Source organism: Mustela nivalis (assembly GCF_964662115.1).
Source record: "Mustela nivalis genome assembly, chromosome: 7".
NCBI classification, from domain to species: Eukaryota; Metazoa; Chordata; class Mammalia; order Carnivora; family Mustelidae; genus Mustela; species Mustela nivalis.
The window spans coordinates 120,340,363-120,353,016 of NC_139026.1; the positions used below are offsets into that span (position 1 = coordinate 120,340,363).

The 12,654-nt window shown below is 34.8% G+C and overlaps 1 protein-coding gene across 15 annotated transcripts in view; it reads left to right on the forward strand.

Moving 5' to 3' along the window:
• Positions 1–12,654, forward strand: part of ZNF438 (zinc finger protein 438) — a 195,209-nt gene that overhangs the window by 25,539 nt on the left and 157,016 nt on the right. For 9 of the 15 annotated variants that reach the window (XM_082740795.1, XM_082740799.1, XM_082740805.1 and 6 more), the window contains one exon: positions 10,477–10,535. The exons of 5 other annotated variants lie outside the window; for them this stretch is intronic. The gene's annotated coding sequence lies outside the window, so the exon portion shown is untranslated. Of the gene's footprint in view, positions 1–9,197; positions 9,347–10,476; positions 10,536–12,654 lie in introns of those variants that run through there. One more of the 15 variants, XM_082740802.1, reaches the window with a different exon arrangement.

A 12,654-nucleotide genomic window follows, 5' to 3' on the forward strand; every position in this document is an offset into this window, starting at 1 on the left:
AGCATTTCATCGATTGTAGTAAAAGCCATAAAAATGAATGAAATTACCTTAGTCTAGTACCCTCTAGTTCCATCCAGGTTGTTGTAAATGGAAAGATTTCATTCTTTTTGATGGCTGAGTAATATTCCATTGTGTATCTATACTACATCTTTATCTATTCATCTGTTGATGGACTTAAACAAGTCATTCAAAGACAAATACCATATAATTTCACTCATATGTGGAATTTAAGAAACAAAACAGATGACAGGGAAAGGGAATGAAAAATAAAATAAGATGAAAACAGAGGGAGGCAAATCATAGGAGACTCTAACTTAAAAGAAATAAATTGAGGGTGGCTGGAGAAAAGATGGATGGGGAGATGGGGTAACTGGGTGATGGATGTTAAGGAGGGCACATGAAGTAATGAACACTGGGTGTTGTATGCAACTGATGAATCACTAAATTCTTCCTCTGAAACTAATAATATAATATATGGTAATTAAATTGAATAAAATATTTAAAAATTTAAAAAACCAAAACAAACACAAAAGTGAATGACATTACCTATAGGAAAGAGATAAAGATAATATTAGAATACATACTTCTGTTTGCTAGAATTTTAATGCTCTATTTAAGTTATTTTATGCAATGGGGAAGAAATTGGATAAGTAGCCTCCTCTCTGTGAACAAATTGTAGGTATAAATTCAAGAGTGAAGAAATCTTTGGAAAACTGCTTCATCTGTTGGTAGTGACCATAGATCAGGTTAAATATTCCATGGGTTAGGTTAAAACCAAATTGAAACACCTGGTTATGTAAATTCATTCATACAAACAAATATGTATTAAACATCTTCAAAATACCAGCTACTCATCTATGTTTAAAACAGTAGCAAGTAAGATGTATCCTCCAAATATGGAGGCTAAGCAAAGTAATTACAGTACATTGGAAGAAATACTGTGGTGAGGGGTTCAGCAGGGACAAGTGACTCAGTGTGGAGAGGAGGAACTGTCTTCTTGAGGAAGTATCATTTAAGCCCCAGAAGGCTGAGGGAGGGTGACCTGGAAGAGGTCGAGGAGGGTATGACAGCAGCGACTACAAGGAAAAAAGACCTTGCAGGTTGAAGGAGAGCAATTCAGAGAACGTGCAGTGTGGAGAGTAATGATGAGGTTGGAGAGGTGAACGGAGTCCATGGCTAGGCCCACTCTCCTGGGACTTGGTAGAGGGCGGAGGGAGAAAATGGTGTATTTTCCAAAGGAAAAAGTATTATTCTGTCTGGGTGTAATTCAAACAATAGTCTTCTGTGTATAGTTTTATAAGGGTTTTATAAACTGGCCCAGTAATGGAATGACTTACAGTAGCATTGTTTCTATAGGAAAAATGTTCGGGGCTTCAAAAACTCTTAAAATTCAACTTCCAATTTTGTTTTTCACCATTTGGGGACTGGTTGGATAGACATACAGTTCTATTGCTTTTTGTTATTTGTGCTCAAATTGTATTTTCTCTAGTGTTTATCTACATGGCCACAATGAATCTGTTTCCTTGAACAGATTCAGAAAATATATGGAAATAAAAATAGAAATCTTTTTAATATATTGTTTGGTTTTCAGAGTTTCTTTCAAATTAAGGGTTCCCTCTGTAAACTATATTGTGGTGTATAGTGTTATATACCAAGAAAGTTTGAAAAATGAAACTGACCTGAAAATTGTTATAAACAGAAAGTAGATGATTTTGGTATGATTTCACTGTGGAAGTCAAATAGAATGCAGAAGCCAAACAATACAAGGACAAAATGCCTAGCTCTTAAAAATATTTTAATGGCCATGAGCTTATCACCATTATCTTCTTCATGACTATTGTTATCATTAGAAATACTAGATATTTTAAAGTAGAAAAGAGACGTTAAGGCAGTCCCTTTATAAAATAGATCTATATGAGCTTCATTTTGTCTAAAAAATGAAACCTTAGTCTGAAACTCCCTCCAATTCCCATGTCTCCAGTAGGCAAAGTTAATTTCATTTACACCCATCTCAGTGAAAATGTCTTTCTGTATCAGAATGCCTTTCGGCTGGCAAGTAGTGGAAGACCCAACTAAAACTGAAAATAATAAGTAAATTTTATGATTTCATATAACTAGAAATTTGGAAGAAAGATGGTTTTATAGTTGGTTCATGTAGCAGCTCACTGCTGTCATTAAGCTCTCAGGATCTGTCTTTCCATTCTAACATCCTGCATGAGTTAGCTTTTGTCCTCAGGCTTGTCCCTTGGTCTGAAGATGACAGACAGCTTTAGCTCCAAGATTATACCCAAGTACTCAAGATTGTAAGAAAGGAACGTGTTTCTTGTCTTGAGCAGCAACAGCTGCTATCATAAAATACTGTAGACTGGGTAGCTTAAACAACAAATATTTATTTTGCACAGTTCTGGAGTTTGGGAAATCTGAGATAAAGTTGCCTGTTTCTGGCTTGAGGTCAACCACCTTTGTGCTGTTTCCTCACATGGCAAAGAGTCTCTTTCTCATTTTGTAAGAACACTTAATTTGGGGCTCCACCTTCGTGAACTAATGTAACCTTAATTACCTCCCAAAAGCCCCACCTTTAAATACTATCACACTGCAGATTAGGGCTTCAACCTGTGCATTTTGTGGGATGGGAAGCACAAAAATGCAGACCATAGCATTTCTTTTATGTCTTTTTGTAGAGTGAAAAAAACTTAGCAGACTTCACTGCCTGAATCTGCATCATATAACCCATTTCTAAACCAATCCATGGCAGGGGTTATAGAAGTCCTGTGATTGGCTTAGATTAGTCAAGATTCATGGCCCTCCAACCCTCCCAGAGAAGAACTAAATCAGGATTCTGTTTTCCAGGAAGGAGAGTGGACTGGGAAGGCAGCCACTGGTGCCTGCCTTACCTCCCAAAGCCAGTTGCTCTGCATGGGCTGTGAATCATTTTCTTCCTTTTGGAGGACTTTTTTCTGTTAATTATTTTTTGTTTAATCACCTCTTCCTCTTCTCTTAAGGCTGTATTGAAAGAAGAGTCTACATGTGCTCTCTCTTCTTATAGTGTATCCCTGAATTCTTCTGTGATCAGGATTCTGCTCCTTCTACTAATAACCTTTCCCTTCTGTCATCATCAGTGCCTACCCGATTGCTTGATTCTTTGCCGGTATTACCAGTAATGTTTGGCAAGACTAGTGGTTCTGCAGGTTTAGCAAACACTAGAATCATTTGGAGGGTGATTAAAAATACAGATTGCTGGGCTCCATCCGTAGAGTTTCTAATTCAGTAAATCTGAGCTGGGGCTTGTAGATTTGAGCTTATTTTTTGGGTACTATTGATTTTACTGATTACTGCCTTCTTCCTTAGTTTCAAAATTCCCAAAATTACCTCTCAAACCTGCCTTCTTGTTCTTCCTATATTCTGTTCTATTGATGAATATCAGTGTCCGTTTTCTCAAGTAAGGAACTGGAGCTCACCCTGGTTTTTTTTAATTCTTTCTTATTTCCATATACAGTCAATTCATGTTTCATATTCTAAATACCCCACAAATGCATAATTTTGTCACCATCTCTATTGCCTCTCCTTGAGTTTGAGCACTTACTTCTTTTCACTTACACTACTAGAATGGTCTCTGATGTGTTCGTCCTATATTCCATCTCAGATTTTCTCTTATTTATACTTCCTATTGTTGCAGACTGATTTTTTTTTTATGTAAATCTGATCACGTTATTCCTGAGCTCAGAATTCTTTGGGCTCCTGCATCTTCCAGATAAAATCTAGTCTTCTCGCATGCAAGCAAAGAGCTTCAGGGTAGAGTCTCTACCACTTGTCTAGTGCTCTTTTCTGCTCTCTTCTTTACTGTATTTCAGTATTGAACTTGTCTCAATTCTGAGTTCTTTTGGGTTTTTGAGCCTTTGCTTGTTTTTGAGCCTTTACTTGTTTTGAGTCTTTACTTGTTTGAGCCTTTACTTGTTTGAAACACTTCTCTTTCCTCCTTGACTGCTTCGGTAAGTCCTGCTTATCTTCTAAGACTTAGCTTAGGGATGCCTCTGCTATTGCCTCACTTCCCTGATACTTTTTCCTTTCTATTCCTGGGAACTAGGTGTTCCTTTTCTCTGCTACCATATAGGTATACAAATGGTACTCATTTGGCCCTTAATCATTGTTCAGTTCTGCTGGTTTATTGAGTGCTTGCTCTCTCTAGACTATAATTTCTTTAAGGACAAAGATTATACTTTTCACCTGTTTCCTAATGTAGCCCCTAACATGATAAGAAACGTTTGGAAAGTGACTGAAAGTTAAGGACCATTTTTAGTGATAAAAACTGGCTGTAAAAATCAAATCTGAAGAATTTAGGACTGGGGAACAAATAGGGTGACAGAAATACCTTATACTTTCACTGGATTTGTTTAAGATTCTGGTAAAATTCACAGTTCTTACAGTTTTTGACTGAGTAGGGTTAGCGATTGTTGATAGATTATGGAAAAACACTTGAGTGCTATTCCCATTAGGTTGACTTTTTCCTTTCCTTGAGAGTTTGGATGAAATCTAGAAATAGGACTGCTGTTAAGAGTTCTTCAGCCCATTAAGAACTCTATCCAGGAAGATGAGCACAACTGATTCCAAAATTTTCTGATATATATATTTACATATATACACACACATATACATTATATACATACATGTATGTATATTTTATATATATATACACACACACACATATATATATATACACTCCCTATTTCATTGCTTTTTGAGAAATCTTTTTTTTTTTTAATTTTTTTTTTTGGTGTTCCAAGATTCATTGTTTCTGTACCACACCCAGTGCTCCATACAATACGTGAGCCTGGTGGTGAATATTAAGGAAGACTTTTTGAGAAATTTATGCAAACTTAAAAAGGGTTATATTTACTTATTTATTTAAATTATTATAAAGCTGCCATCTCTGTGATATATAAATTTTATTTTTAATATTTTAAAGGTTAGCTTATTTATCCATTTTTTTAAAAATACATATCTGCCAAAAATTTCATAGTGGTTGTATGCTCTAAGCCTGCATTGTCTGTGTGGTAGCCATCGACCACATGTGGCTATTTAAATTTGAATTAAAACTTGTTAGAATAAAATTTAATTCAGTTCCCAAATGATGGTAGCCACATTTCAGGTGCTCAATAATTGTATTGGACAAGACAGATATAGGATTAAAACAGTGAATTTGTATGCCATTTTCGACCAGATGAACTTAACAGATACATATACAAAACATACATATTCAGGTGCACTGGAACACTCTCTAGGATAGAGCACATGTTAGGCCACAAAATTAGCCTCAAATTTAAGAAGACTGAATTCACATTGAGCACTTTTTTTTTCCCAACCACAGAAGTATGAAATAAGAAATTACAAGAAGAAAACTGGGAAAAAAAACACAAATACATGGAAGCTGAACAGCATGTTACTAAACAATTAGTGGGTTAATGAAGAAATCAAAGACGAATTTAAAAAATGCATGTAGACAAATGAAAATGGAAACACAACAGTACAAAATCTTTGGGACCTACCAAAAGCAGTTCTAAGAGGAAAGTTTGTAGTAATAAAGTCCCAGATAAATAAGCAAGGAAAATCTCTAATAAACAATCTAACTTTACACTTAAGGGGACTGAAAAAAACCAAAGCCCAAAATTAATAGAAGGAAGGAAATAAAGATCAGAACAGAAATAAATGAAATAGAGGTTAAAAAAGAAATAGACCCATGAAATCAAGAGCTGGTTCTTTGAAAAGATGAATAAAATTGATAAACCTTTAGCCAGATTCAACAAGAAAAAAAGAGAGGACTCAAATAAAATTAGAAATGAAAGAGGAGAAATAACTGACACCATATCAAGGTCATGACATCATGAAATAATAATAAAATATATATTATATATGTTATAATATATAATATACTATGTATTATATATTATATAAAGGATCGTAAGGACTACTATGAAAAATTATATGCCAAGAAGTTGGATAACATAGAAGAAATGGGTGAATTCCTAGAAACCTATAATCTTCCAAAACTGAATCAGAAGAAATAGAAAATTTGAACAGATTGATTACTAGTAATGAATTGGTAATCAAAAATGTACCAACAAACAAAAAGTTCAGGACCAGGTGGATTCACAGGTGAGTTCTACCAAACATTTAACGAAAAGTTAATACTGATTCTTCCTAAACTATTTCAAGAAATAGAAGAAGAAGGAAAACTACCAAATTAATTTTATGAGGCCAGCCACTACCCTGATGCCAAAACTTGACAAAGACACTACAAAAAAAGAAAACTACAGGCCTGTAATCTCTGATAACCATAGATGCAAAAATCTTCAACAAAATATTAACAAACTATGTTCAGTAATATATTAAAAGGATCATTCATGATGATGATATAGGATTTATTCCTGGGATGCAGGGAGGGTTCAGTATCTGCAAATCATACAATATGATTCATCACATTAACAAAACAAAGGGTAAAAACCACATGATCATCTCAGTAGAGCATTTGACAACATTCAACATTCCTTCATGGTAAAAACTCCACAAAGAGAGGTTTAGAGGGGACATACCTCAATGTAATTAAGACTATATATGACAAACCCACAGCTAACATTATCTCAGTTGCAAAAACTGAAAGGGTTTCCTGTAAGATTAGGAGTAAGACAAGGATGGCTGCATTCACCACTTCATTCAACATATACTGGATTCCTAGCTGCAGCAATCAGACAAGAAAAAGATGTAAAAGCCATCCAAATTAGTAAGGAGGAAGTAAAATGTACCAGTTGCAGATGACACGATACTATATATAGAAAGCCCTAAAAAATTATTAGAACTGATAAAAGAATTCAGTGAAGTTGCACAATACAAATTAACATACAAAAATCTGTTGCATTTCCATACACTAATAACAAACTAGCACAAAAAGATATTAAGGGAAAAAATCCAATTTAAAATTGCAGCAAAAATAATAAGATAACTAGGAATAAATTTAACCAAAGAGAAAAGACCTATATTCTGAAAACTGAAAACACTGATAAAAGAAATTGAAGATGATTCAGACAAATGGAAAGGTATACCATACTCTTGGATTGGAAGAATTGATATTGTTAAAATGTCTATATTACCCAAAACAATCTACAGATTTGATGCAGTTCTTATCAAAATACCAGCAATATTTTTCACAGAATAAGAACAAACAATTATAAAATCTCCATCTCTTATAATTACAAATTTTTTTCTTCATTATGTACTGCTGATATTTTGAGTGATTTTTTTTTTCAGATTCCTTAAGTACTAAGTAATACACCAGTAGTATATAATGGTAATTAAAACAGATTTACTCCCTGTCCTCAGGGAAATTATAGTGTAATGGAGGAGGCAAGACAGACAGTGAACACATCAATAAACTATATAATTACAAAAAAAAAAAAATCTAAAACTTGTGTAGAACTGCTAAAGACCTCAAATAGCCAAAAAAAAAAAAAAAAAAAAAAAACTTAAGAAAAATTTGTTTTTTTTTTTTAAAACCAAGCTTATGATGAAGCTTTGTGTTTGGAAGTTAGAAGATGGTGGTTGTACATTATTTCACTTAGAAAATATAAAAACTCATTTTGTTTTGAAGCTAGGTGTTAAACTGGAATAGCTCTGATACCCCAGAGAATAGTTCCCTTGACATTCCTTTGTTGTTTAATTCTTTAGGACCTTAATTAATTTTTTTTTTAATCCTGAGAGATTAAACAGTAGACTTGTTAAGAAAACAAAAATGAAACTGAAACCAAAAAGTTGTTTTTTTTTTTAAATCTTGAGCAAGAAGAACAAAGGTAGAAACATCAAAATCCTAGATTTCAGGGTACCTGCATGGCTCAGTCAGTTAAGCCTCTGCCTTCAGCTCAGGTCATGATCTCAAGGTCCTGGGATCTTGCCCTATGTAATGCTCCCTGCCTGGCAGGGAATCTGCCTCTTTCTCTTCCTTTGCCCTGCTCCCCTGCTCATGCTCTCTCTGTCTCTTAAATAAATAAATAAATAAATAAATAAAATCTTTTAAAAAAAGGAAAATACTAAGGAAAGGAAAATACATTTACAGTACTGTATTTATTTTTAAAAATCCACATTAAATGGACTTGTGCAGCTCAAACCATGTTGTTCAAGGGCTAAGTGTCACTGGTTTTTTAAAAAATATAATCTGATGATCTCTCCTTTTTGACTGGGTTAGTATGTTTATGTTTAATATTATTGACATGATTGGATTTACATCTGCTTTTTTGCTTTTTGTTTTCTGTCGGCCTCATGCTTTTTAAAAAATTTCTCTTGAATTCTTTTAAATTTAAGTGAATTCTTTTGAATTAAGTGAATATTTTCCACTCTGATATTTTGAGTCCCTTAATCATTTTTAAATTATACAGCTTGAGTTTTCTTAGTGTTTGCTCTAGGTTTTAAAATACGCATTTTAACTTAGAAGAATCTACTTCTCATTTTTACTTAAATTCAGCAAAATAAACTTTTCTCCTGTATAGCTCCATTTTTCTCTTTCCCCACTTTTTGCTACCATTATTATATGTATTATGTCTTTGTGTTGTAAAAACCCAACCATATATTGTTATAATTTTTATTTTATGTAATTTCATGTCTTTTATTATTTATTTATATATTTATTTATTTTCTTATTTGAGAGAGAGAGAGCACACAAGTGAGGAGAGGTGCACAGGGGGAGGAAAAGGGACAGGCACACTTCCAGCCGAGAATGGAACCTGCCAAACTGAGCTCGATTCCAGGATCCTGAGATCATGATCTGAGCAGAATTCAGATACTTAACTGACTGAGCCACCCAAGTGCCCCTAATCTTATGTCTTTCAAAGAAGCTGAGAGAAGAAAGGAGAACAAATACATATTTATAGAGTTGATTATATTAGTCTTTCTATTTTGCATTCTCGTCTTAGATTTCTGTGGATTTGAGTTTCCATTTGTTGTTATTTCCTTACCCCAATACAGCTTTCCTCTCATTTGCTTTATCTATGTTGTTATTGCAAATATATAAAATTTATGTTATTAGGTCATCAGTACATTTGTATATGTATTGTTTTATTGAATTACTTTCTAAATCAGTTAAGAAAAAGGAATTAACTGAGTTTTCTTTTTTTTATTTTTTTCTAAAGATTTTTATTTTTTTATTTATTTGACAGAGATCACAAGTAGGCAGAGAGGCAGGCAGAGAGAGAGGAAGGGAAACAAACTCCCCGCTGAGCAGAGAGCCCGATGCGGGGCTCGATCCCAGGACCCTGGGATCATGACTTCAGCTGAAGGCAGAGGCTTAACCCACTGAGCCACCCAGGTGCCCCTTAACTGAGTTTTCTGTTTGATGTATCTCCTTACACCAGTAGAAAGCGGACATCATTTAAGTGTGAATTTCTTCTGTTAACAGAACCAGGAAAGTAACAGCTGACCCTTAACTTTGATTGTATAAACAAGATAAATTTTAATTAGAATTGAGAGATAAATTTAAAGAATAGTCATTTGATCTAAATGAAAAGTCATGCTTTATAGAGTAATACATAAAACCTCTCCATCTGTTTTTCTTAAATTGGTCTTTGAGCTAGTCATAAGCAGTGGCAGCAGCATTCAGTACTTCCACCTCCATCTGAGACTGAAGGAGTTCATTATCTCTAGCTAGTCCTGTCTGAGTGAGCTCCCCCCCCCCCACCTATGGCTTTGAGTATTGTCTTTGAGAATGAGGTATCAGCTACAGCACATCAAAAGAGATGGGTTACTGCTCAGGGTCTTTCAGATTTAACCACTTTAGATTGGTAGCTGGGTTCCCTGCACTGCATCTCATACTGCTTGACAAGATAATGGCAGAGCCTAAAAGTGAAAATTCAGGCTTATTAATACTGCTACCATTAACAACAACAAAAAAAGGGCACCAGAATAAGAAAAATACAAGAGAATTAATAAATTTAGTGGGACACTGTGACAACAGGCATAAGCTGGTACTGTCTCAGGCAAACTGACACATGCGGACACTTAACTGGACATGTATTTTTTCAAAAGCCTCCTAACTCCAAACTCTGGATTACTATTGTTCCATCAAAAGGCTATGCCCTCAATATGATTCACTTGTTTGTGACTATTCAGTAATTTCTACCGCAATTATGTACATGGAAAAGAATGTGAAGAATTCTTCCTAGTCAGTTTCATTCATTTGGCATTTCTTTTTTTTTTTTGTAGAACATTTTCTGTACATCTCAAAACTTTTATTAAGTTTTGCATGCCTTCACTTTTAAACTAAAGACATGTAACAGATTTCCCAAATTATTCTCCCTTAAATTAGTTCCTTTGTTATCTTAAAAAAGAATACAGTAATTAAAAATGAAATTTTGGAATAAAAGGAAGGCAGTTTCTTTATGTTTATTAAAAATGGGTTATTTGAATATGAGTATAATAATACTTTACATTCTATTACAGAATTAATTAAAAGGATTTACTGTATATCTATGGCTCTTTACCAGAACCTTGGGAGACAGGTAAGTGACAAGTATTTTTTGCAGAGATATCTCTGACACATTAAATAATTTGATCTCATAGGTTCCTGACAAAGTGACTTACCTCTTTTTCTCTTCAGTAAAACTTTGGTAGAAATATATATTTATATGAGTCTTAATGGACCATTTCTCTAGGATCTGATAAGTCATATTTCCAGGGAGGGAAGGGTTATTTTCTGTCATATTTATAAGGAAGACATTTAATAAGACACACAAGTTCGGCACATTCCAGAACTTAAAGCACTATAAACAAATAAATTAAATAAATAAAATCAGTAAATGCTATGTGGTATTTGGATTATATCTTGCAACTGCAAAAAGCCATTAGTGGAAAAGCAGGTGAAATACAGATAAAATGTGCAGCTTAATTAGTATCAGTAAAACAAGATTAATTCCTTTGTCTTGCCAAAACCATGATTATGTAAGATGTTAAAATTGAGTGAGGGGTATACAGGAGCTCTATGGTATCCTTGCAACTTTTCTGTAAATCTAAAATTTAAATTTATAATAAATAATATTTATAAAAATATTATTTATCACCACTTCCTCATATCAGGCAGATCATATGATAGTTGTCTTTCTCGGCTTGACTTAGTTCGCTAAGCATGATCGCTCTAGTTCCATCCACATTGTCGCAAATGGCAAGATTTCATTTCTTTTGATGGCTGCACAGTATTCCATTGTGTATATATACCACATCTTCTTTATCCATTCATCTGTTGATGGACATCTAGGTTCTTTCCATAGTTTGGCTATTGTGGACATTGCTGCTATAAACATTCGGGTGCACGTGCACCTTCGGATCACTACGTTTGTGTCTTTTTTTTTTTTTTTAATTTTTTATTTTTTATAAACATATATTTTTATCCCCAGGGGTACAGGTCTGTGAATCACCAGGTTTACACACTTCACAGCACTCACCAAAGCACATACCCTCCCCAATGTCCATAATCCCACCCTCTTCTCCCAAACCCCCTCCCCCCAGCAACCCTCAGTTTGTTTTGTGAGATTAAGAGTCACTTATGGTTTGTCTCCCTCCCAATCCCATCTTGTTTCTTTTATTCTTCTCCTACCCACTTAAGCCTCCATGTTGCATCACCACTTCCTCATATCAGGGAGATCATATGATAGTTGTCTTTCTCTGCTTGACTTATTTCGCTAAGCATGATTCGCTCTAGTTCCATCCATGTTGTCGCAAATGGCAAGATTTCATTTCTTTTGATGGCTGCATAGTATTCCATTGTGTATATATACCACATCTTCTTGATCCATTCATCTGTTGATGGACATCTAGGTTCTTTCCATAGTTTGACTATTGTGGACATTGCTGCTATAAACATTCGGGTGCATGTGCCCCTTTGGATCACTACGTTTTTATCTTTAGGGTAAATACCCAATAGTGCAATTGCTGGGTCATAGATAGCTCTATTTTCAACATTCTGAGGAACCTCCATGCTGTTTTCCAGAGTGGCTGCACCAGCTTGCATTCCCACCAACAATGTAGGAGGGTTCCCCTTTCTCCGCATCCTCGCCAGCATCTGTCATTTTCTGACTTGTTGATTTTAGCCATTCTGACTGGTGTGAGGTGATATCTCATTGTGGTTTTGATTTGTATTTCCCTGATGCCGAGTGATATGGAGCACTTTTTCATGTGCCTGTTGGCCATCTGGATGTCTTCTTTGCAGAAATGTCTGTTCATGTCCTCTGCCCATTTCTTGATTGGATTATTTGTTCTTTGGGTGTTGAGTTTGCCAAGTTCTTTATAGATTCTGGACACTAGTCCTTTATCTGATATGTCGTTTGCAAATATCTTCTCCCATTCTGTCAGTTGTCTTTTGGTTTTGTTAACTGTTTCCTTTGCTGTGCAAAAGCTTTTGATCTTGATGAAATCCCAATAGTTCATTTTTTCCCTTGCTTCCCTTGCCTTTTGCGTTGTTCCTAGGAAGATGTTGCTGCGGCAGAGGTCGAAGAGGTTGCTGCCTGTGTTCTCCTCAAGGATTTTGATGGATTCCTTTCGTACATTGAGGTCCTTCATCCATTTTGAGTCTATTTTTGTGTGTGGTGTAAGGAAATGGTCCAATTTCATTTTTCTGCATGTGGC